At 37.6% G+C, this 21,090-nt stretch overlaps 1 protein-coding gene across 31 annotated transcripts in view; it reads right to left on the bottom strand.

Moving 5' to 3' along the window:
* MTERF1 (mitochondrial transcription termination factor 1) overlaps nucleotides 1-21,090 on the bottom strand; it is a 469,560-nt gene that overhangs the window by 419,566 nt on the left and 28,904 nt on the right. For 7 of the 31 annotated variants that reach the window (XR_004261216.1, XR_004261208.1, XR_004261211.1 and 4 more), the window contains exon 1: nucleotides 489-1,549. The exons of 1 other annotated variant lie outside the window; for it this stretch is intronic. The gene's annotated coding sequence lies outside the window, so the exon portion shown is untranslated. Of the gene's footprint in view, nucleotides 1-340; nucleotides 1,552-21,090 lie in introns of those variants that run through there. 23 more of the 31 variants (XR_004261221.1, XR_004261207.1, XR_004261215.1 and 20 more) reach the window with 10 other exon arrangements.

The following is a 21,090-nucleotide window of genomic DNA, read 5'->3' as shown; positions in this document are numbered from 1 at the left end:
TGCCTCTTGCAAACATCATCTCTCAAACATACAGAAATGAAAACGGCAAGTACACGACGGCGTATGATGGGAAAAGGTAGCGGAATCACGAACATGTTTTATAAACCAGAGCTAAGTGCTTCATATACATTGTCTCGCTTTACACCCCACAACTTAAAAGGTAGACATAGCCTTAAATTACAAAACCTGAAACAGCGCCGAGCTCCCACACTAGCCGGTGTTCGCTAGCTGAAGCATTAGGGTTCGAAACCCAGGGAGGGGGTCTTTCTTAACTCAAAACCAAGGTTCGAAACCCAGTGGAGGGATTCTTTCCTAACTCAAAACCAAGGTAATTCCACACCGAAGACTCTTTCCATCCCGCTTCCTACTCCAAGCGCAATTCTGCAAGAGGCTGCACTGTATAGCAGTCACCCAGACCCACTTCTTCACAAAAAGAAAGTAAAGCACAGCCTCACCACCTTCCCAGCCTCAACCTGAACTGTACCCACCCGCTGTATATGGCTTTTACTTCCGCCTCTGGCGTCCGGAGTGGCTAAGTGGAGCGGAAGTGGAGCAGACTAACTTCCGTCCTCGGGTCGCGCGCAGAGGTGACGTCATGGGTCCTGCGCCCTCTCGGGGCGGTACTTCAGCCCTTCGTAGCCCGACGGTAGGGGCCTGGCAGGGGGCAGCAAAAGACCGCGGTGAGCGCGGGTATTGAACACCCTTCACGGGTTTCGGAGGGCGGGATGGGACCAGGGACGCCCAGTCGCCTGGGCAGATGACTGTGGAGAACTGTAGGGCATCCTATCGTGGGCATCCACTGCCTGCCGACGACACGGGGTGGGAAAGTCACTATTTACATGAATGTTGCAGTTTTTGGTAATGTGACTAACACGATGCCTATGAACATCTTGGCGTTTTCTGGTGCAGGAAAAGCGGGTGTGTTTACTCTGTTTAGCCCCAGATTCTAATTCTTTCATGAACTACTGTGGAAATCCCGGAGTGTGACTGCTGGTCTGAATTCAGCATCCGCCTTCAAGCAGGCTAGAAATCAATTCTAGTATACTTCGATTTACCTCCTGCAGCTCGAATTCAAATATAGTTCTTTTGACCTGGTAACGGGTTTGCGCTATTTAAATTAAAGAACGGAGGCAACCGAAACCTCATCTCCACAGTGGATGCGTTTTTGCTCCTACCCGAGGCGTTGCCTTAAACCATGCGGTCCTGCCTAGTGATGGTGACAATGGAGGAGATAATAGCTTCAATTCAAAGCAATTATCCCGTGACCATCAAAAGAAAGATAATATCTACATTAATGAATTAATCACGTCTGTAGAGTTACCCTCAGGAAAGAGTGGTGATTTGGTCCTTAGAAAAACACAGGATCAACAGGGTTTATCCTGAATTCTACAAGGAGGAAAAAATTCATGCATTACTAACTCCTCCATGTACGAGCCTAATGATATAATTTTCTGGCCGGGCGCAATGGCTCATGCCTGTAATCCCAGCAATTTGAGAGGCCAAGGCGGGAGGATGGCTTGAGGCCAGGAGTTCAAGACCAGCCTGGCCAACATGGTAAAACCCCGTCTCTACAAAAAATTAGCGAGGCGTAGTCACAGGCTACTGTAGTCCCAGCTACTGAGGAGGCTAAGGTGGGAGCATCACCTCAGGCTGGGAGGTTGACGCTGCAGTGAGCCGTGATTGTGCGACTACACTCTAGCCTGGGTGACACAGTAAGACTCTGTCTCAAAAAAGAAAAATAATTTTCTTTATCCCTTTTTTTTTTTCTGAGACAGCGTCTCGGTCTGTTGCCCAGGCTAGAGTGCAGTGGCGCAATCTCAGCTCACTGCAACTTCCGTCTCCTGGGTTCAAGCCATTTCCCTGCCTTAGCCTCCCGAGTAGCTGGGACTACAGGTGCGTGACACCATGCCCGGCGTGTGTGTGTGTGTGTGTGTGTGTGTGTGTGTGTGTGTGTGTGTGTGTTTGTTTGTTTTAGTAGGGACGGGGTTTCACCATGTTGGCCAGGGTGGTCTCTATCTCCTGACTGCCCACCTTGGCCTCCCAAAGTGCTGGGATTACAGGCGTGAGCCACCGTGCCTGGCCTCTTTATCGCATTTCTTTGCCAATGAACCAATTGTGATTTACTGTCACTCTTACCCTTAGATTACTCCTAATTGGGTTGTTGTCACTTTGTTTTTCATTAACTCTCTGTTTTGTTGGTTTAGAAGGATAAAGATTTATCTTTGGGAATTTAAAATACTAATAATCAGTCTATCTATTGAGTAAAACTACTTACTGCAATTCCTCCAGGTAAAAATTAGTCCCCCAAAATTGGAAATGGCTTTTTAAATGTGAATTTCTAAAATCTATATTCCCTCTGCATGGAAGAAGCTCCTATGTCCGAATTAATATTACTATTATTCTATATATTTTATGTATATGTGTGTATATATATACACACACACACACATGCACACGCACACACAAACTGCTTTAAAATCAGAATGTAAAACAATAAAATTTAGAGATTAAATTAAATAAAATAGCCTTTGAGATTACTGAGCCCCAGCCCTCTCATTTTACAAATGAGAACACCGAAACCCATAGAGTAGGAACTAGCAAGAGAATGCATGTCTTATACTTCCTTTACCAGTAAGTCTAAGATTTATACCACATACTTTGTTGTATTGACAGCTATCAAGAGTTATTTCAGACTTACTTAGTTAACATCACCTATGTTGGTTTTTAGTGACATTTTGTAGGTAAAGGCAGATTGGTTCTTTTGAAAATAAGTTCCATATTTCCCATCAGAAATTTTCTGATTACAAATCTATTTTAAATGCATATTATAAAATACTGAAAGTATAACAATAGAAGTGTAATCATGGCTGGGTTAGGATATTGTATTTCTTCAATGATTTTTGAAATGTCATTGCCTCCAATAAGAGCAATGACTACTGCCTCATTGTCTTTTATGCTGTTTTACATAGGACCTGTATATACCTTTCCTGTATTTCATGTGTTTATTCAATGAACATTTATTGAGCACCTGCACATTCCAGGCCCTGTTTTCAGGTTAGGGGATATAGTGGAAACCAAGACAAAGCCCCCTGCCTTCCTGGACCTTATTTCTACTGGTAGGTCTTACTTTCAGCCTGAATGTCTTCTCCTCTACATGCCTCCTCCATCTCCTTCCCCAAGACCATAGCAGACCCATGTCCCTACCAAGTTGATGTAATTAAGAAGAATAAAGTGGCTGAGTGCAGTGATTCACACCTGTAATCGCAGCATGTTGGACTTAGATACTCAGAAGCTGGGCTGAAAGTCAAGTCTGAACACAGAATCTGTGCTGTATTCAGAAGTGCCTCTGCCTCTTATAATTAATAATTTTTTAACTGTGCCAAATGTGTCTGTTCCTCTGCCCTGGAAGTGTCCTTCCTGCTTCATGCAAATAGATTTCTGGCAAACCACAGCCCCTCAATTGACCATTTATTCATGTTTGAATCTCAGCAAGCCCAAAGAAAGGTCAAAAAGAAAGTGGCGCTTCATTCCTCCCACCCTTCCCTTCAGATGATATAATACCCACAGTCTCCTGGATTCAGCAGACAAATGCCTGCCCCATCCCCACATCAACTTCATGGACAGACCTGCTAGCTTCCTATGTGACTCACTTGAGGGCCCTCAGAGGAACATCAGGTTTCTACCCAGGACTCCCTTACTCCATTCTCTTGCCTCCAGCTGTTTTGTTTGCATAAAGTATAAAATGTTTCCCAGTTGTTCAAGGCTAATTAAAGTAGTAGATAAAGTTACCCAGAGAGTATCACTCTATTTGTTGGCAAACATATAGAAAAGATAGCTTTATTTTCCCCTTTTCACAATTGCTTTTTAACAACTTAAGATTTCTAAAGATTTTGCTTAGGCAATTTTCTTTCTCTGAAGTGTGTCTAACGACTTCCTGAGTCAGCTTTCATGCTCCCACATTCATTACCACAAGGGTCTGTGGCAAAGAACTGGATACTTAGCCTAGCAAATTTGCTGATTCCAGACCTGATATGAGCCCAATTCCCATGGTAGTTGGATTAGTCAGCCAGAGTTGGCCAAGAGAACCCCAATAATCATTTGAGATCCCATTCAGCCTCATGAGTTTAAGTACCTTTTGGATTGTTTGATCCTACTGTACCATATCTTAAATTAATTGTCAGGACGTGATTCTTAATCATTGGTAGAAAAATTAATCTCAACAGAGAGGAAGAGGGCAAACATTCACAAGATGAAATACTATTTTCATTGTCTGAAACTATTTTCCTTTCTATTTAAGGTATTTCTTGAAATTTCTCCTTTAGAGATTTATTCCTGGGTATAAACTGTTCTGATTTAAAACTGCAAATGTATTTGAAAGGGAAAGCATATTAACCCAAAGGTCAGCAACCTTCTTCTATAAAGGACCAAATAGTATTTTAGGCTTTGTGGGTCACATACTGTCTCTGTTGCAAATTCTCTTTTTTATTTTCTATCTTTCACAACCCATTAAAAGTGTAAAAACCATTCTTAGCTTGAGGGCTACTGGCCACAGTCTGCTAAGACCTGCATTAAACTATAATGAGTTACTCACATATAACTGTAACTTCATGTGTTGATTGCTATATTAAAGACATCCAAAAGCTAGGAATTTTAAGAGAAAGTACATGGAGAGAAAAATAATATTTGAAAACATTCACATAAAGCTATCTGCCAGGCACAATTCTAATCAGTTCACCTATATTAACTCATTTTGTTGTATAATGGAAATAATATTATCTTCATTTTACAGATGGAGAAACTAAGATAGAGACTATGTGACTTGCCCAAGCTCATGCAGGTATTAAGTAAGGGAGCCAGCATTGCAACCTAAGAAGTCAGGCTCCCGAGTCTATGACTGTATTCACAATGCTATGCTGACACTCAGGGAGACATAATCCTTTAGTTCATGTTAGAAAATACAAATGAAGGGGCAAAAAAAATGATTTCAATCATAATTTCATCACCTAGAAATAACCCCTATTTATATTTTATTTATATTCTTTTGGTTTATATTCTTCCAGAACATATGAAAGAATATAAACCAAAAGAATATAAATAAAACATATAAACTAAGTATTTTAGGTGTTGTGGGTGACATACTGTAAAACTGTAACTGAAGCTAAATTACAGTTATATGTGAGTAGCTCATTAAAGTTTATTGCAGGTCTTAGCAGATTATGGCCTATATACATACACCCATAGAGTTTATTGCATATCCTTAGTCAACCCTATGAGGCAGATATCATACTTTTGCAGATGAAACTGAGGCTTAGATGAATTAAGTGACTGTGTGTCTTAGTCCATTTTTGTGTTGCTATAAAGGATTACCTGAAGCTGAGTAATTTATAAAGAAAAGAGGCTCACAGTTCTGCAGGCTGTAATAGGAAGCATGGCACTGACCTCTGCTCAGTTTCTGGTGAGGGCCTCAGGAAGTTTACAATCATGGTGGGAGGCAAAGGGGGAGCAAGTATCTCGTGGCAAGAGGGAACAAGTCGGGGAGAGGAGGTGCCACACACTTTTAAACAACAGGGTTTCACAATAACTCACTCTCACAAGGACAGCACCAAGAATATGAGGAATCTGCCCCCATGACCCAAAGACTTCCCACCAGGCCCCACCTCCAACACTGGGGATTACATCTCAACATTGGATTTGGAGGGGATTCAAACTATATCAAGGCTGTACAAGAAGCCTGGTGCCAGCATTTGCTTCTGGGGAGAGCCTCAGGCTGCTTCTACTCGCAGTAAAAGGCAAAAGGGCATGCAGAGATCACGTGGCAAGAGAAGTGAGGGGTGTGGGTTGCCATACTCTTTTTAACAATCAGCTCTCATGGGAACTAAGAGTGACAACTCACTCTGGTACAGCACCAAGCTTGTATGCCTCCCATATTGCACTACCTCCAACCTTGGGGATCAAATTTCAACATGAGATTTGGAGAGTCCAATATCCAAACAACAGAGTTGTGTCAGGATTGCAAAGTTAATGTTTGTAAAACCAAGATCTGAAGGCAAGCTATTGCTTCTAAAACCTGTACTCTTAACCCCTTGCTTATGCTGCATTTGAGATTATACTTACTGGTATAAAAAGTCCTTTTCACCTCAAGTTTATAGAGAAGTTACCTTGTTCTTAAAAAGTTATTTTCACTTCAAATTCATAAAGCCCACGCACACATATTTTCTTCCAGTACTTTCATTATTATTATTTTTATTTCCTTTGAGTCTTTGAATTGTCTGGATTTTATTTTGGAATGAGGAATGAAGTAGAAATTCATTTTTGTTTTTTTTCAAAATGGCTAGTCAATTGTCCTAACATCATTTAATGAATAGTACTTTATTTCCCCTTTGCTTTGAAATACGACTTTATTGTATACTAAATTATAAAGTAATCTTTTGTTATCACGTTTGGATGACTTCATTCCAGTTGTGGAAGATATTACTCAAAGTTCTGTTGTGATTATCTACCTTAAGTGTTGATATGAAGAAAGGAAAGTAGGTTTCAGCCTGATTTAAGAATTTTTCTTTATAGATTATTTTTCTTTAAAAAAAATTAAAAGGATTTAGTTAAACATATTTTGGCTCAAACTTTCTAGTTGTTATAGAATTGTGAAAAATGGAAACTGAGCTTGAAGGAATATTGATTATCTTGTCCAATCCCCCTTATTTATAGATAAATTAAGGTCCAAAATGGTAAAAAGTACTACTTAACAAATAATGTTGCTAGTGACCATTACACAGGATTCTTTCAACTGCAGGTGACAGAATGCAACTCAAGCTAACTCAACCCAAAAGGGGAAAGGGCACAATTATTTTCTCCTATGGGAAAAAGAGAAGCAGAGATGGCCTCAGGCACAACTGAATCCAAATTGAATTAGATCCACAGCTCTCTCTGCATCTCATCTCAGCTTCTCTCTGTGCATAGTCCTAATTTTCTCAAGTTCTCCCTTGCAACAAAGTATATGGCTACCAGTATCTCTAAGGTCGCAACCTTTTAACTGGAAACTTAAAGGAAAGAGAGAAATTCTAACTCTTACTCTTTGAACATCAAATCTAAAATAAATATTCTGATTGGCTTCTTTGGGTCATATGATCATCCCATATTTTAGAAGTGGGGTGGAGGTGGCAGGATATAATGTAATTGGAAGCCCCAGAAAAAATATTTGGAGTTGGAGAAAGGAAGTTAAGGGAAATAGGAGCTCACTATTACTAACTTGAAGGAAGGGAGCAACCTTTTGAAAAGGGACAGACAAAAGCATCAACTGTCTACTAGGGCAGCTAGAGACCCCAGATTGGAGCCGAGGTGTTTGATCTTACATTTCAACCATCTTTCCATTTCTCTATTTATTCATTCAACACATAGTTACTCAGCAGTCTATAAGGATTGTATTTAGCTGCAAGAAACAGAATCTCCAGTCAATGGTGGCTTGCATAGCAAAAAATCTAGTGGTAGGAGTTAGTTGTTCACAGTTGTTTTCTAACACCATGTAGTCTCACCATTTCTCAAGCATACCCTTGCACTTCCTTGCCTCTGGTCCTTTGTTTGCTCCTCTTCTCTCTATCTCTACTTGTTAGTCACTTCACCCACAGGGTAATATCATCTCTCCCTGAAGCCTTCCCAAATCCACTTCTTTCCCACTTCTGTATAAATCAGAATAAATCTTTCCCACTTCTGTATGCATGTAACACTTTGTTCAATCATTATAACACTGAATTCGTTCTACCATATGTTGAAATTAGTTTGATACATACATATTGATCTTTTCCACTGTTAGAGAAAAATTCCTGAGGATACAGACTTTTATCCATTTTTGTGGAATACAAGTGCCAACATCCTCCATCTTCTGTCTCTGCCAGCTACAATCCTCCCTGCTGGACCTAGAACCTAGGACTACTTTGAGTTCTGCTAAAGTAAACCACATCACCTATAAACATTAGTGAGCAATACAGACATCACTGCAGGTTTGTCAAGGGGTTACATACCATACCAAACAGAAAAACAACATTCATATCTGTTAAACTCACTGGCCTACATTTTCTTCTTACTGGCTGATTGGTTCTTAGGCCTCCAGGCTTTTCTCCCTATTATTTTATCCCAATTCACTGTGCTCTGTCCCCATCTTCACACTAGCACCCCCAAACCCAGCATTAGGCTCAGCAAAATAAAGTTTCATCTAGGTAACAGGCCTCATCCTTGTTAGAGGACAGTGGGGATTTAAAAATAACAGATAATATTATGTTTAGTAATAGTTAATATATTTTAAGGATTTATTATGTGTAAAGTACTATTTTCCCTGCAAGGCAGGTTTTATTATCCCCATTTTACAGTTCAGAAAAGAGAGTCACAAAAAGGTTAAATAAATATCCCCGTATCGCACGGCTAGGAAGTAAGAACCAGAAATTAAACCCAGGCTATCTAAATCCAGAGCTTGGGCCCTAATAACTATACTCTACTAACCTTTATAAAACATAATGCAATGCCTTCCCTAGTAAGGTATCAATATGTTAATTGGATTAAATTTACTTGCATTTCTAAGAGCATCAGAAACACTCTAGCCTCTTATATTTCTAATTAACTTATATCACTATGTCATTTTATATCATTCAAAAATATCTAAAGCTTTCTCTTTTTACTAGTATTGTATGAATGAATGAATGAACCTACTAATTTATTGACTCTGGAATCAAGATTCCTCATCTGAAAATTATTTTATTGGTCATATATGTACCATTACATTGTTGGTCATATAATATCCACCATGTGGGTGCTAGAGAAACCATGAAGTATAAGAAATACTTCCTGCCTTTGATAAGTCTAGTGGAGATACTTACAGTCTGAAAGAAAAGGGTGAACCAAGTGATATCAAAGGCCCCTTCCAGCTCTAAAATTCTGAAATTCTATTTAGTGGGAGGTTTGCTCACATTGTACCTAAGTGGTAGATTTATTATTACAAGAAGATGGCTCATACTTCCTCCCCTCCTAAGTGCACAAATCAGTGCAAAAAGAGTAAATTTTGATAATTTTAAATGACTACTGCCCTTGTTAGACACTCGAAGAGGAGACAAGTACTGCTTGTCATATAACCATTGAAGAGTGAATAATATAGGGTTGCCTCCACGCAAAATAATGAAGAAGAGGAAGTCTTACCTTACTGCAGCCCCCAGCCTTCCTCACTGCACTCCTAATTCCAATATGTGCTAACCAGTGCCCTCCAGATCACGCCAGCCAAATATGAAATGTCCCCTACTCTAGAACTGCCTGTAGAGCTTCCTTCTTCACTTTCACCCATGAAGTGGATGCTTGACTGTTTCACCTCTATATACTTCATATCCTGTGGTTCTCAATCCTAGCTTCTATTAACATCACCTAGGGAGTTTTGTAAACATACTGAAGCCCAGCTCTTCACCCCCAGGGATTCTGATTTAATTGGTTTGACATGAGGCCCAGATGTTGGTCTGATTTTCATTGTTTTTCTTTTTAATTTCCAGCAGATTATTCTAACGTATAGCCAGAATTGAGAACTACTACACCTTTGAAACCAGAGTTGCTTAATTTTTACCTGCTGGTTAAGCCCTTACTCTGGATTCTGGGGTCAATTCTGATCCCAGCCAGGGAGTATTCAAGGATTCTTAGGCCAGCAGCTCAGCAGCTCAACCCTCAGAGCTTAATCCCACTGTGGCCTGGACTCCCAATTGCAATAATTACAGGCTGTCGTTGTTCATTGTGACTAAGCCTCTGCCCCCATTGGAACATGAGTGGTAAAAGGAGAAATAGTTGCTGGGCAGACAAAACGGCAGGTGTTTAATGCCCTCCCACTTCCTTCTGCCCCCCCCATCCCCTACTCTCACTATTTTAACAAAGTTGTACTGAGTAGTGTCACTTAGTGACAAGCATGTGTAGGAAATCATCTGACCAAACATCTTTTCAGCCATGCTTTATGTCAAGCTGCCAGATATTTCTCTTTATCTCAATACATACCTCTTTAGTGATACCTTAATAATCTCTTTCCCATAGATGACTCATCTTTAATCCCCTTCCCTTTCTTCTCCCTCTTTTAACTTGTACCTAGTTAATTCCAGAATCTCCTCCTCTCCTTTGATTCATGTTTACAAACCTCTCCCCCAACACCAACTGTATTCATGCCAAAGCATAAGACTAGTATAAATGGTATTTTTTTCAACCCAATATATACTGGAATATCAGTGGTATATTTAAACCAAAGAAAAAGGAAACAAAATTTTTTAAAAGTGGAATTTTGATATGAAAATAAAGAACATCTAGTGTCTATAAAACTACTACTATTTGATACTTGTTTGGCAATCTTTTTTTCTGCTATTTTTTTTTACAACACTTCATTGTGTGGGTTATTCTCAGAACATTAGCACCATCTATAACATTGTTTAAATTGGAAATTCTATTCTAAGTACCAAAGTTTTGGAGCCCAGCTCATCTGTAAATTGAGGACTGCATGAAGATACCTAACACCATGCCAGGCACCACATTAACTAAGAAATCCACTTTGCTAGTGTCGGAGGGAATCATCTTTAAGGTTTGCCAAAGGAGAGGAATGCATATGAAGACAGACTTTAACAGCATATGTTTCTGTGGATAAGATTGATGGCTGGTGGGCACAGTGGCTCACACCTGTAATTCAAGCACTTTAAGAGGCCAAGGCCAGTGGATCATCGGAGATCAGGAGTCCAAGACCAGCCTGCCCAACATGGTGAATCCCCATCTCTACTAAAAATACAAAAATTAGCTGGGCTAATTACACACCTGTAATTCCAGCTACTCGGAAGGCTGAAGCAGGAGAATCACTGGAGCCTGGGAGGTAGAGGTTGTGGTAAGCCAAGATCGCGCTATTGCACTCCAGTCTCTGCAACAGAATGAGACCCTGTCTCAGAAAAAAAAAAAAAAAAATGATGACTTCTCAGCCATTGATGAGGTAAAGGAAGTTATTCTTTTCTTTTCCCTAGCAGAATCTGCTATATATGATGTTATTAGTGCCAAGGGGAGTTTTATGACACAGCACTCGTGAACCCACCTAATTACTATTAGAAGCTGTCAAAGCAATTCCTATTATCATGCCTGGAACTATAAAATTTTAAATATTTGTCTAATTAAAGATAAGTACTCCAACGTATGTTCATTTTTCCTGATATTAAATATAAACCTAACCTTGATTCTATTCTCTATTTTGATGAGGCAGTGTGATCCTTTGTGAACATTAGCAGAAGACAAATAAATAAAAATATCAAATTTTTGAAAGCATATATTTTTCAATTATGCAGTGAAGTATATGTTCTGTACTGCCCTTGAAAATAACACAATCATGATTTGTGATCTGTATGTATTTTTAGTACATATTCGAATTAGCTATTGTGAATCAAGTATCCTAAAATCATTTAATTAATTGCTTGCATTATCTAAAACCCTACTCAAATTTCTTCCCTAGACATCTTACTCCTACAGACTAAATTATTCATCTCACCAAACTTTCTATACAAAGCCACTTGCTTTCTAGCTAAAATGATATTGTGAAAGCAAGTATCTGCTCAACAAATACTTTTTATTTTGTTAAAAGATAAGGGTAAAGAGTCATCATGTCTAAAAATAGATACTTGGAGCTTAAAATCTGTCAGACCATATGTTGTACGACTCTAAGATCCAGAAATCAAAGACATCCTTCTTCTGCAGGTATGTATTATTATAATCATTCTAGAAGATTAAGTGCCAGTTCATTTGTATAATTCTCCAGTCATGTAAACATCCTTAGAAGAAAAACAGATAAGAATTCCTGGGGATGGTGAAGGGAAAACATTAGTGAATTGGCAGTGAACTGATCATGCATTTGTGCCTGTGTTGTGAGAATGCATATGAGCATGCAATTTTTTTTCTAGTATCCTTAATATTTATTTTCAGGAAAAAACTTTTACTTCTCTTGTTTCTCATTGAGTGTCAATGGGATGGCCACAAAATACAGGATTTGAGATAGTGTTTGCCTATAAGCAAGATAGCATTTTACAAAGCATTATAGCGTCTTTGTAATTCTCTTTTCCACATTGAAATTTTAACTTTTTTTTTCTGTTTGACTTCATTTTTTTGTTTGTTTTTGTTTTTTGAGACAAGATCTAGCTCTGTCATTCAGGCTAGAGTGCAGTGGCATGATCATATCTGACTGCAACTTCAAACTCCTGGGCTTAAGGGATCCTCCTATCTCAGTGTCCCAAGTAACTGGGACTACAGATATACTCCATCATGCCCGGCCAATTTTTAAAATTTTGTGTAGAGTCAGGGTCTCACTTTGCCCAGGCTGGTCTCAAACTCCTGGGATCAAGCAATCCTCCTGTCTCAGCCTACCAAAGTGCCAGGATTACAGATGTGAGCCACCACCCCTGGCCCACTTGTAAAGTTTAAAAACTTATTTAAAGCTTTGACATAAATTCTTAAACCTATTGCCATTAATCTCTAAATATGTCTTACATATATAGTCCACATTTTATAATGTTTTACATATTTTATATGGTGCAAAGTTCATCTTTAGAAATTTAATTACAATATCCAATTAGATAATTATTCTGAGACTGTGTACATGGTACATTGAAGCAATGTGACAGTTAAATCAGTTTAGACCACAAACAATTGCAACCTCCAAACAAAATTCTTTTCTACATTAGTAACTATCAAGTCTCCACTTCTCTTTAGATCAGAGAGAACCGACTATACTGGCATATTTACAAAGCCAAACACTTTTTAATGTTAAGAAAAATCCATGTCTTCTCTAATTACTTGGCAATGATTGTAAGCTAGCTGTAAAGGTAGAAATGTCTATTTTTTGTCAACTAATAAAAAACTTAAGTCCTTTTCAAGTGATGGAGAAGGTAGGAGGAAATGAATTTTATTTCAGTGTGTTATTTCTAGGTCATGAGGCCATATTTCTGTTAGTTTTTAAAATTATATGTGTGTGTATATATATTTACATACACATGATACCAAAATACAAAAGCATATACAATAAAAACTAAGTATCTCTACCTTTCCTCTACTTTTTCCTATTTTCCCTCTTTAGAAGCAAACACTATACCCAGTTTCTTGAAGATTCTTCCAGTGACAGCTATCCATTTGCTAACACACCTGGATAAAATTTCCTTCTTTTTTTCTTTATCTTTCTCTCTCTCTCCCTCACCTCCGATTCTGTCCTTTCACACAGAAGATAATATACCATATACTTTGCTCTCTTCCTTGATTGTTCACTCTTGGCCGTTGTTCCAAATCAGCATATATAAAAGTCATTATTGAAGCTAGTTGGTGCATAGTGATTCATTATACAAATATATCATAATTTATCTAAATAGTCTCAATGATGAGCATTTAAATGTTTTTCATCTTTTACTATTTCAAAACTCTACAACAAATATTTTATTTGCATATACTTTGGGTTGCACATATGCAAGATTATCTATACAATATATAGCTAAGAATTGACATTATTGGGTCAAAAAGTATGAGCATTTTAAATTTTGACAAATAGAACCAAATTGCCCTCCAAAAAAGTTGTATCAATTTTCATTTCCAACAGTAATGTATGAAAAGGAAATCATATTTTTGACTCATTTCATATTTGTGTTCAAAAAGAATAAAAGAACAAAATATTCTTTTTACATGTTATAAATGTTAGCAAAATCCAGCATTTGAAAGAGAGAAAATATAAGTGCAAGTTGACTGCACTGTATGTAGCAACCATTTCAGCTTGCTGACAGCAAGAAAATAATTGTCATGTTATAACAGGAGAAAGGGTTTTGAATTATACTTTTCAAAACCATGAAAACTGTTAAATCTATTTCTATTAATAATGTTATTAAAACTAATAAATAGTTATTACAAATAATAATGATGATAGAGAAAACATTGTATGGGATACACAAAACTCTGACACACAAAACAAGTAATATAATTAGACTTTGACTTTTTAAAAAAATCTGTGCTAAAATAATAGACATCATAATATTACAAGACTCTAAATTAGGCCTCAAGTTGATAAATAGAAGTTCTGGAATAACCTCTTAAAATTATTTAAGGAAAAAAAAACACTTAAAGATTGAAAAACTTCAATAGAGTATAAAACTTTTGACCAGGAGGCCAAATTCTATGTTACTTCATAAAATGAAAAAAGTTTACAAACTTACAGAACTGGTAAAGAAAAATCAAAGCATATAGTTTTGGAGGTAAGAGACTTCAGGAATATTAATGTCACAAAAAAAGGAGTTCCTCCCTTGATAAAGTTTCTAAGAGCACCAGGTGACTATTTCTCTAAGGATAATTGAAGTATGCCTTAGCAGAAGCTCATATTATCATTTCTGGGTATTTGGGATGTTAACAGATAAAAATATATTTTTATGAAGAATTTTTATGAAGATAATAGTGACCTGTTCTATAAAATTCCTGAATAATATGAATTATAAAATTAAAAACAGAAATCATCTCCTTTATTAAGAAAAGAATTCTCAACCATCTTTTTGTCATTCACAATTGATTTTGTCAGTCAAAATTCAGGCCGAACTGAAAGTCAGTATCACTGTGTGGATTTTTCTTATTGCCTTACAGAGATTAGACTAGATAGTTCGGTGGAAAACCTCATTACTGAAACCCTGTTATTAAAAGTGGCTGAATGAAACATTTTTATTTATTCATAATATTTATACATATCTATGGGATATGTATGATATTTTGCTACATGAACAGAATGCGTAATGACCAAGTCAGGATATTATTTTTATGTGTTGGGAACATTGCAAGTCTCCTATCTGTTGAAATGTACGCTGTATTGTTGTTAACTATAGTTACCCAGAGTACTGCTATCAAACATTGAAGCTTATTCCTTCTATCTAACTCAACATTTGTACTGATAAAAGAAAAACTTCAGCCAAATTAAATTTAAAGGAGTTTACACAATGAATGATTCACAGTAGAGCAGCCTGCCATGCCAGAGTAGGCTCAGAGACTACAGCATAGTCATGTGGTGGAAGAAAATTTATGGACAGAAAAAGGAAAGTAACATACAGAAAACTGAAATGAGGTAAAGAAACAGCTGGATTGGTTACAGGTTGGCATTTGCCTTATTTGAACATGATTCTAACAGTTGGCTACATTTTTTTGGCCAAAACTCAGTAATTGGCACAAGTGTAGGCTATGGTCTGTTTACACCTCTGCTAGTTATAGTTCATGATGTACAGAAAAACCTTTAGGCTGAACTTAAAATATGTAAGGAGGCAGCTTTAGGCTAATCTTGATTTAACAGTACCCATTAACCACCCTCTCTCATTCCCTCCCTCTGCCAGAACAAATAGTTTTAAAGACAGTCCCACACGGCTATTATTACATTTATTATAAATTGTGTCTACAGGACAACAAAGGAAACAGTTTGGTCCAATAACTACTGGTCAGGTCAGTTAAACATAGTCAGTTAACCTAAGTTTGGGCATAGCGTAAGCCTCCTATGCCTGAAGATTAAACTCAGAAGTGGTGCATGAAGTACTCAGTGTGGTGATCAGGGCATATTGAGCACTTGATAAAATCCTTACTATAAAAACAAAAACATAAAACCAGTCAAAGAAGTCTTTTGACATCATGTAAAAAATAAACTGTCATTTGACTGAATTTTTAATATTTCATCTAAATATTTTTCATGCTATAATCTCAGATGACAGAGAAAAATGTAGTAAAAACACTACTTTATAGTAGTTCTTTAAAATTAACCTAATTATGTAACTCTGTGGCATGTTTCACCACAACAGATGAGTCAAAAAACATGACTCCTACAACGCAGGACGCATTTCAGATGAAAATTAAGTAGCACTGTTCTTTAAGAATGAACAAGAAATGCACTGAAATGACTGAACATTTGTGTTTAACGCTAATAAGTATTCTATCCTTGTTGACTCACAGTAGCATTGTCATCATCACCATCATTATTGTCATCATCATTTCTAGCATCAGCATCATATGTGATACCAAAGTATTGAGTAATTTTTAAGCTTAAATGGCCAATTCTCCATCTTATTGTCTTTTCAACACTGATTTTATTTCTGCAGCTACTTGATGTTGGGCATCTTTAGGTTATTCTGGAATTGTACATACTAGTATCTTCCCTCTGAAGAAGTTAAAATTACATACAATTCAGGATTACAAAGAGAACTGATTATATACTTCTTCAGATAAACAAGTCTCCTTATATAAATATTCAGAAACCTCTGGATTTCTGAAATAATACATCTTGAATCTTCGCCAGATGCTGCTGCCATGGTGACAGACTAACCTGTAACACTCTGGACTACTTTGCTGTAATGGCTGGTTCTGTAATTTCTTAAAAGCAGAAAAATGTTTTTAAAAAGTTAAAGACTAAAACAAAATGTTTCCCCAGTTGTAACCATTTTTCTTCTGTGTATCTAAAATGCTGTCTCAGCAAAACACAAAATTTAGACCAAATTAATATCCCACAGACATTTCTCATGAGTAATTTCTATGCATTTCTAACTTCTTACTAGTCTTTCAAAAATCATTGAATTCATTAGTGAACAGGATATTTAGCTACCCTGACAACTAATAACTGTGCAATCAACTAAAAATCATCCATGCTGGTGACTACATTCAGCTGTTAATATAGCCATTTGAAAAAACAGGATGAAGTATTTCTTTTCCAAATTAAGTTTTGTTTTGCTTTGCTTTGCTTTGTTTTTGAGACAGAGTCTCACTCTGTCACGCAGGCTGGAGGGCAGTGGCACAATCTCAGTTTACTGCAATCTCCACCTCCTGGGGTCAAGCGATTCTCCTGCCTCAGCCTCCCGAGTAGCTGGGATTACAAGCGCCTGCCATCATGTCCTACTAATTTTTGTATTTTTAGTAGAGATGGGGTTTTGCCATGTTGGCCAGGCTGGTCCGGATCTCAAGTGATCACTCCTGACCTCAAGTGATCCACCTGCCTCGGCCTCACGAAGTGCTGGGATTACAGGTATGAGTCACCATGCCCAGACATGTTAATTTTTTTTTTTTTTTTTTTTTGAGACGGAGTTTCACTCTTGTTGCCCAGGCTGGAGTGCAATGGCAGGATCTCAGCTGGCTGCAACTTCCACCTCCCCAGATCAAGCGATTCTCCAGCCTCAGCCTCCCCAGTAGCTGGAATTACAGGCACCCACCACCACGCTAAGCTAATTTTTTTTTTTTTTCGTATTTTTAGTAGAGACAGGGTTTCACCATGTTGGCCAGGCTGGTCTCGAACTCCTAACCTCAGGCGATCCACCAGCCTCAGCCTCCCAAAATGCTGCAATTACAGGCATGAGCCACAGCACCCAGGGTATTTTTGAAGCAAACATTATCAAAAAAGAAATTAGCCAGATATCTAATTAAATTTCCTTTATACTTTGAAAAAAGATTCTCACATAAGATTACAATGATTAACTTTCTATAAAAATAACTGCAGGTAAAGAGTGCTTTATATATATTAACTCACGTGAGTCTTACAATAACCCTAAAAATTAGAAATTATTATTTTTTCTTTACAAATGAGGAAATTGCAGGTCAGAAGAATTAAATAACTTGACTACAGTTATACAGTTAATAAGATTGAGGCAGACCTGGACTTGTAACTAGATCCACTCCAAATACTATGATCACTTATTTGTCAGAGAAAGCAAAGATGTTTCATAGATACTCATCTCCAGAGAAAAGAAAAAAGCCAGAAGAAATTAATTTTAATTATAACGGGAGCATTGAAGTTAGCTCATTGAGAGTGCTATTTTATCAATGAGGATGAGATGTGGAAAGGATGCACTCAGGGAGTTACAAAGGTACTGGTAATGCTCCTGTTATTAAATTGGATGGTGGTTTCACTGGTGCTCATTATGTCACCATATTTTACCCATTATATTGTGTTACAGTTTCAGTGCCTGTTAAAATATTATGTAACAAAAAATATTTTCAAAAATTTGTCAGACGAATTATTGAGCTATGTGGTGAAGTCTTTGTCTAAGTATCTTAAAAAATAAAAACTAATATTCTTTTCCTCAAAGTACCGCATAATCCATGAGAGGGTTGGATGCTGCTACAGCACACACAGAAGTCCTGACTGTACCCTTAACTGTCATTACTGTTTCTTTGCTATTTCTGTGTTAGAACTCAAATGACTCCACTGGGTATTAGAGAAAATCTGCCCCTACAATAGGATTAGAACAAAAATCTCAAGAGGATCAGTTCTTCCAAGAAGGTAATTTTGATTCAAGCAGACAACTTGAATTTGGATTATAGCCTTTGAGTAATTGCTGTTAGCCAACAGCTACCTTTACTTGATATTAAGGTACTAGACTGAGTTTTTAGGAGGGCAAACTATTGCAACATCATCATGTTAAAGCACAAACATGTCCATGTTCTCAAAATAGTGGTTTCTGTTAACTGATGTGTTCTTTCAAAGTGACCACAATGAGAGCTGATTAATTAATGATTATTTTTTCAGTTCTATCCTGTTCTCACAGATATAATAAGGCCAATTTATCTTATTTATTTATTTATTCATTTATTGTAAAAGCAGTCATGCCTATGGTCATAAAAAGTCTGCCCCCAATTCTACTTTTCAGAGGTAACCATTTCCTCTTACCACCTATGTTTAGTTCCTTCATTATTTCCATTACTCTGAATGACATTTCTCTAATACTATTTTTGTGGTTTTTTTGAGACAGAGTCTTGTTCTGTCACCCAGGCTGGAGTGTGGTAGCACGATCTCGGCTGACTGCAGCCTCTGCCTCCCAGGTTCAAGCGATTCTTGTGCCTCAGGCTCCCGAGTAGCTGGGATCACAGGCATGCACTACCATAGCTGGCTAATTTTTGAATTTTTAGTAGAGATGGGGTTTCACCATGTTGGCCAGGCTGGTCTCGAACTCCTAGCCTCAAGTGATCCCCAGCCTCAGCCTCCCAAAGTTCTGGGATTACATGTGGGAGCCACCATACCCAGCCTATTTCTTGATTTTAAATTAACATTTTAACTTTTATGTTTATCAAAATTGCATTTATATAACTTAAGAAGTCAAATAGTACTATTAAGTTGATAATGGACAGGAGCCTGTGAGGGTCCTATCCCTCTCAATTGGTCATGCCCAGCCTCCAGATGTAACTTCTTCCAACTCTTTTATCTTTTTCTTTAGCTATTTACACTATATTTCTAGCTAATATGCATATAGTGCTGTTTTATTTTTCCATGTTGGAAACTTATTTACCAATTTCTTATGATAAAATTTGGATTGGTTCCTGTACGCCTTTCCTCACATTCTTATCTACCCCAACCTTACAGTTTTTGGTCAACTCAGTATTCATTTTATGTATGCAACTATTCATAACTAAGCCACAAAGCTTTATTTATTTATTTATTTGTTTATTTTAAAGACAGGGTCTTGCTCTGTCAGTCATCCAACCTGGAGTACAGTGATATGATCATAGCTTACTATAGCCTCAAACCTGTGGGCTCAAGGGACCCTACCACTCAACCTCCTGCATAACTAAGAGTACAGTTACACAACACCAAGCTCTGCTAAATTTTTTTTTTTTTTCAATAGAAACAAGGTCTCACTCTGTTGTTGCCCAGGCTGGCCTCAAACTCTTGGCCTCAAGCGATCCTCCTGCCTTGTCTTCCCAGAGTGTTGAGAATACAGGTGTGAGCTATCATGCCAGGCCCATCTATTACCACCTTTTCCACAAAATTTCCAATAAGACTGTAGAAGCTCTCTCATTAAGACAAGTATAGCAGGGGGAGCTCTCAGTTCTGTTTTTTTTTTTTTTTTTTTTCCCTTGGAGACATCTTTTTTGGAGTCCAAGTCCTTCTGCTCCTGTCTGGACTGATGGCTCTCTAGACCATCTGCATAGCAACACCCTAAAATTGTCCCTAATTATCATCTTGGGTTTTCCCTTTGCCTTTCCTCTATGTGGAAATCCTTGTTTCCTGGAACTTATGTCTTCCTATTTCTTGGTTTCCTTCCTCATTTTAGTGGATGTTTATCATCTGATAGCTTCCTAAGTTCATGAGAACAGTATTTTTGAAATCTTGTAAATCTGAAAGTGTCTTTAATTTACTTTAATGCTTGATTAAGTTTGATTGGATATATAATCCAGGGAGGCTGCAAATCATTTTTCATTATACATTTTATGGCCTTGATCTTTTGTCTTTCAGCTTCCAATGTTGAGAAGCATGGTGCCACTCTGATTCCTGAATCTGTTTCTTTTTCTCTATAGGAGCTTCTATAAAACATTCATTTGTTTACAAATATTTATTTAACTGCCCTTACTATGCCAGGGTCTATTTTAGGTGCTGGGGAGTACAGCATTGAAAAAGGAAAGGCACATATTCCTGCCTTTGTGGAGCTTCCATTCTAGTAGTGGAGACACATAATAAATAAGATAAATAAGTAAAACATACAGTATATTAGGTAGTGATAAATACTCAAAAAGAAATGGAGAATACTTAGTGTCAGGTAGAAATCTGGATAAGAGCCTTACTTAAAAGAAAACTTTAATTAAAGACCTGAAGGGAATAAGGTACCATGCCATATTACTATCCAGGGAATTTCCTTTCTGGGCAGAGAGAACACTAAGCATGTAGGCTCTGAGACAGAAGTGCAACGGGTTTGAGGAATAAGATGCACTTGTTTGGGAAGAAAGTGAACAAGGTGAAAGGTAGAAGGCAATGAGGTCAGAGCAATAAGATGGAGCCAGATCATGTGAGAACATGAGTTTTTACTCTATAAGAGATGAGCGGCTATTGGAGAATTTTTAGTAGAAATGGGACTAGTCTGACTTTGGAATCAAGCTAAATAATTGCCTGAGGGAAGAGGTAGGGTTGAGCACTTAGAAAGCTATTGCAGTAATCCAGGTGACAGGCAATGGTGGCTTGCACCAGAATGACGGTAGTGGAGATGTGAGAAATGGTCAAATTCTGGACATATTCTAAAGGTAGAGCTGACAGTGTTTGTTGACTTAATGCATGTAGAGAGTAAGAGAAAGGACTCAAGCATGACAAGG

This window comes from Sapajus apella, unplaced genomic scaffold (genome assembly GCF_009761245.1).
Source record: "Sapajus apella isolate SASKATOON/1434 unplaced genomic scaffold, GSC_monkey_1.0 scaffold81, whole genome shotgun sequence".
In the NCBI taxonomy this organism is placed as follows: domain Eukaryota; kingdom Metazoa; phylum Chordata; class Mammalia; order Primates; family Cebidae; genus Sapajus; species Sapajus apella.
The sequence above is the reverse complement of the archived record's forward strand: the minus strand, read 5'-3'. Positions and strand labels throughout refer to the sequence as shown.